Below are 5293 nucleotides of genomic sequence, written 5' to 3'. Positions count from 1 at the left end.
TCTACTTTGAAGAGGCAGCTCTTCCCTCGTCACATTTTAACTGCTTCCCACCTGAGGGGCTCATTTTCCGGCACTGTATCTGACAGTGTTTCTCTGCTATTCGTAAGGTTTTCAGTGACTAAATATTCGGAAGTAGTTCATCACTCCTTCTTCCCAGTCTGTCTTCGCCTGGAATCTCATCTGAATCCTGTCCACCATGGGTGACCCTGCTGGTATTTAAAATATGGGTGGCATAGCTTTCAGAATCACAGCAACTCACAAGCCACCACAGTGTGACAAACTGACAGACGAGTGGTGGTCTGTTGTGCATAGGGTCACTATAAGTTGGAATTGACTGGACAGCACCCAACAACAATAACAACAACAACAACAACAAAGCATCCAGCACTGTGAAATGATAACCTTCTGTTGTTCTCAGGTACCACTTTGTGGTCCTTTGTTGTGGTAGTTGTTGTTAGCTGCTGTTGATGTGACTCTGACTCATGATGACTTAGGCCAGGTTTTCTAGAGAAGCAAAAGCAGTGAAACATACATAGGCATATATAGAAAGAGAAGTTCATTATCCAAGAAAAAGCTTACAATTGTAGAGTCCCAGATCCGCAATGGAAGACAGACTGTTTCCCACGTGTCCATTATACTGGAGGCAGACCACACCCTCAAGGAAGCATCCCTTCAATTGATTGACTGCTCATGGCCACTCATCATGGAGTTAATTCTGCCTGTATTAGGATTCACTGCCATGGGAATCAGCACATCTTACCTGCTAAACCCCTGGGAATCCTGGTCTAGTCAAGTTGACACAGAACCTTAACCATTACAATGACCTAATGTATAACAGAACAAAATGTGGCCTGGTTCTGCCCCATCTTCATGATTGTTTGAGTCCATTGTTGCAGTCAATGTATCAAGCCATCTCATTGAGGGTTTCTCCCATTTTCATTGGCCCTCTACTTTACCAAACATGATGTTCCTTTCTAGTGATTGGACATGTTCTCAGGACATATTCTAGGTAAGTAGGTCGAAGTCTCACTACCCTTTCTTCTAAGAAGCATTCTGATTGTATTTCTTCCATGACTGATTTATTCATTATTCTGGCAGCCCATAGTGTAGTGGTTACGAGTCAGGCTGCTAACCTCAAGATCACCAGTCGTTCCATGGGAGAAAATCAGGCTTTCTCCTCCCGTAGAGATTTATAGCCTCGGAAACCCTATGCAGGGTCACTGTGAGTCAGAAATGACTCCACAGCACATCACCATCTCCATGGTTTGTACAATATTCTTATCCAATACCACAGTTTGAATGCATCCATTTCTTTGTACTGCCAGCCATAGGAAACTAACACAGTGAGTCACAGTTTCTACTGCAAAGCCTCAGCTCTGCGGTTACAGTAAAAACAGACTAAACCAGTACCAATTATTCTGACTCATGGCGACCCCAGCTGTGTCAGAGGAGAACCGTGTTCCATAGGGTTTTTGATCAGTTCACAGAAGTACGTTGCAAGATCTTTCTTCCAAGGTGGTACTGGGTGGGCTAGAACCTCCAGTCTTTCAGTTAGCAGCTAATGCATTAATCATTGCAGAGCTCAGGGACTTACAAGCAGTCATAGATGATATATGATGAATAAAAGTGTGGCTGTCTTCTAATAAAACTTTATTTTCAAAACTAGGTGACAAGTCTTATTTGTCCCAAGGACTGTTGTTTTCTGACTCCTGTTTTAGGTTGCTATGTTTTGGGTCAGTTTGTACCATTGTAAGAGAAAACCGATATAACTTGGTCATATTCTCATTATTGTGAAGTGCAGTGGCTCTGTAGGACAAGCTCTGGACTGTGAACCACAAGATTGGTAGTTCAAGTTCCCCAGCCATTCTGTGGGAGAAAGATGAGGCTTTCTGCTTTAGCAGAGATTTCCAGCCTTGGAAACCTTACAGGGTTGCTATGAGTTGGAACCGACTCAAAGACAAAAACAACGATCGCTTTCACATTATTCCAGGAGTCCTCATTCTTGAGACCATCCCACTGCTATGACATCATTCCTGATAGCTTCCTGGTATTGGATGCCCTCATTTCTCATGTCTCCATGTCTAGAGGCCCTAGGAGAGCTAACTTGAGACAATTTTTGGAGAGTTTCTTTCACTGGCAGTGGAAGATGCCAGCTCCTAGTTTCACATGAGCAGTGGAGAGCGGCTGCTGCCCCAGGACCCCATGGCTCCATTAGGTCTGACCAGGATGACTTAACACTGTGGAAGAGGCAGCTGAAGGTAGAATAATGGAAATCTCTCAGCCTGATAGTCTCCTTATATTATTAAAGGGCTCAGCTGTCCCTCTAAAAGGGTGACTTTCTGACCAAACAATTCACATATTTCCCAGTAGTCTCAGATTTCCTGGAATTTCTGTGGCGACTCCTGCAAGTCTAAGTAATAGTCTTTGAAAATCAGAATTGTTGCATAATGAAGGGTTAATCACCCAGGAAACAAAGATTCCCACCCATTGGTATTTCGGTTCTAGTTGGCAGAATACTTGACAGATGAGAGTGCAGATTCCAGAGTCAGCTGTCTGGGAAGAAATCCGCACCAATCTACTTAATAACTGCATGGTCCTGGGCAGCTCATTTATTACTGTAAGCCCAAGTATTCTCAGTTGTGAAAATGGTGACAATAGAAGTATTTATCTTTACACTTTTTGTGATTTTTAGATGACATAATCCACGTGAAGTATTTAGCACTGTACAAGACACATTCTACATAATCAATAAATTGAGGCTATTATAAAGGTATTTATATTTTCAATCAATTCACTAAGTAAACATTGTTGTTGTTAAGTGCCATTGAGTCAGTTCCGACTCATAGTGACCCCGTAGAGGGCTTCCAAGGAGTGGCTGGTGAATTTGAATCGCCAACCTCACAGTTCAAACTGACCTGGTTCAGTGCATTATCCCACAGCGCTACACAAGAAAACACCTTTACATTCTTTATTCGTTAGAGCAGTTTTAGATCTACAGAAAAACTACATAGAAAGTACAGAGTTCCATATACTCCTTCTCCCTTCACAATGTTCCTCCTATTATTAACACCTTACATTTGTGTGGTACATTTGCTCCAATTCATTAACTCAATATGGATTCAAGGAGCCCTGACTGGCCAATGGTTAAGTGCATGGCTGCTAACCAGAGGTTGAAGGTTTGAGCCTACCAGGTCCATGGGAGAAAAGACCTGGGGACCTGCTTCCACAAAGATTTCAGCCTAGGAACCCCTATGGGCAGTTCTACTCTGTTATATACGCTAGAGATTTCAAAAATTCATTGGAAATTCCAGTATCTTTTTTTCTTTCTTTCTTTTATTATTGTGAATTGAGTGATACTTTACACGAGAGAACATCGGCTTTACACCATTGTTTCATTGCAATGATTATAAACTCCTCCATGCATCATCATTCAACAGTATTTGCTTCCATTCCCTCTGTTTTTTGTTTTTTGTTTTTTTTGGGTGGTGGGGGGTTAGAGGGAGTGTACACAAAAATACTCAAACACTTAGCAATAGATAATTTTTTCTTTTTAGTTTAATAGTTTATTTTCTCACAGTTTGTTATTGTTGTTGTTAAGTGCTGTTAAGTTGATTCCAACTCATAGCAAATCTGTATAGAGTTTCTGAGGTGTAGCTGGTGGGTCTGATCTGCTGATGTTGTGGTTCGTAGTCCAGTGCTGATCCTACAGTGCTGCATCAGGAGTCCAGTTTAGGAGGCTAAAAGTCCATATTCAGAGTGCTGGCTCTAGGGGAAGGCTTTCTGTTTTTGCTAGTTTTGGGGAAACGTTTTTATCTTTCAGCATCTGTAAGCGCAGTATTCCTTGGAGATCTCCATGCATCTTGAGATCAATCTTCTCCTGGATCTAGGAGCTTCACAGTACAGAACCCCAAAGGATGCACTCCTGTAGGAGTTAAGGGTACGTGTGTGAAGCCCACCCGGCGGTAACTTTCTAAACCAAGGAAGACTTTGGAGAGAGCTACAAGGAAGACCTTGCTAGCCATTGACAATGGGCCAAGACCACATGGACTTGTATAGTAGAAAAACAAGTTAGTTAAGAAAATTACTCTGAAGTATGTGACTATTGTAGTATGTAGCTCTCTCCAAAGTCTTCCTTGGTTTAGAGAGTTACCGCCGGGTGAGCTTCACATACATCCCTTACCTCCTACACTCTCCCCCCATGGATCTTCTTTCTTGGTTGTAGCAGGTCCCACTTTCTCTGCTCACTTTTCTCTCCTTTTATCTTTGTAAGATGAAAAAGGTTGTAGGCCACACCTCTAAGGAAACTTCTTTTCAACTAATTGCCTGTTCATAGTACAACTCATTACAGAGGTGATTACAATTGATCTCATCATGAGTATTTACCACATCTTACATGCCAAACCATTGAGAATCCTGGCCCAATCAAGTTGACATAAAACTTTAACAATTACAGAAGCTGATGATCAGACCTAAGGGATCGTAGAGGGTGTAGGATGGAGATTTTAACAATAACAACCAAATTCTGCCAAAGGGGGAGAGCCTCCTTGTTGCCATCTGGTCACTCCCAATGTAATGGAGTAGAGGAAATTTCTATTCCCAAGAAAAGAACCTTTTGAAGTGCAATGAGATCCTGAGAAACCTGGTCATAGATGGCAGGAAAGCAAAGCAAAACAAAACAAAACAAACCACTTCTGTTGACTAGATTCTGATTGTGACTCAGAGTGACCTTAGAGAATAGCGTAGAACTGCCCTGTAGATTTTCCAGGGCTATAAATCCTTACAGAAAGCAGATTGTCACCACATCTGTTTCCTGTGAAGCAGCTAGTGGGTCTGAACCACTGATCTGTTGGTTAGCAGCTGAGTGCTTTAACCACTACACCCCCAGGATTCCTAGATGGCTGAAGAAACCAGTATAAAAAAATCAGCACAGTATTAATAAAAAACTTTTCTTAAAAGTCCAAGTACCTTGTTTTTATGCAAATAACATGTACTTTCTATGTTTGTCAACTACTCCCTCCTCCTGCAAGGTGTTTTGGAAATGTGCTATGCTAAATTTTCTTTTTTTATAGCAATTGAAACAAACACTGGCTTAGCTGCTTATGAAAGCACCTTACTGGAAGAGGGAACAGTTGGCAAGCAAATGTAGAATGCATGTGTTATTTGGGTAGAGATAGGATGATTTGGTCAAATACCCATAGTACAAAGGTAGAAGAACGAACAGATAGGCTTCTGCTTCCATATATTTTAGACCATCTCCTATAAGGAGTCACTGTTTCAGTTACCATGTCTCCCT

The sequence above is a fragment of the Chrysochloris asiatica genome, unplaced genomic scaffold (genome assembly GCF_000296735.1).
Source record: "Chrysochloris asiatica unplaced genomic scaffold, ChrAsi1.0 scaffold00075, whole genome shotgun sequence".
Lineage (NCBI taxonomy): Eukaryota > Metazoa > Chordata > Mammalia > Afrosoricida > Chrysochloridae > Chrysochloris > Chrysochloris asiatica.
This window is presented reverse-complemented; position numbering follows the sequence as displayed.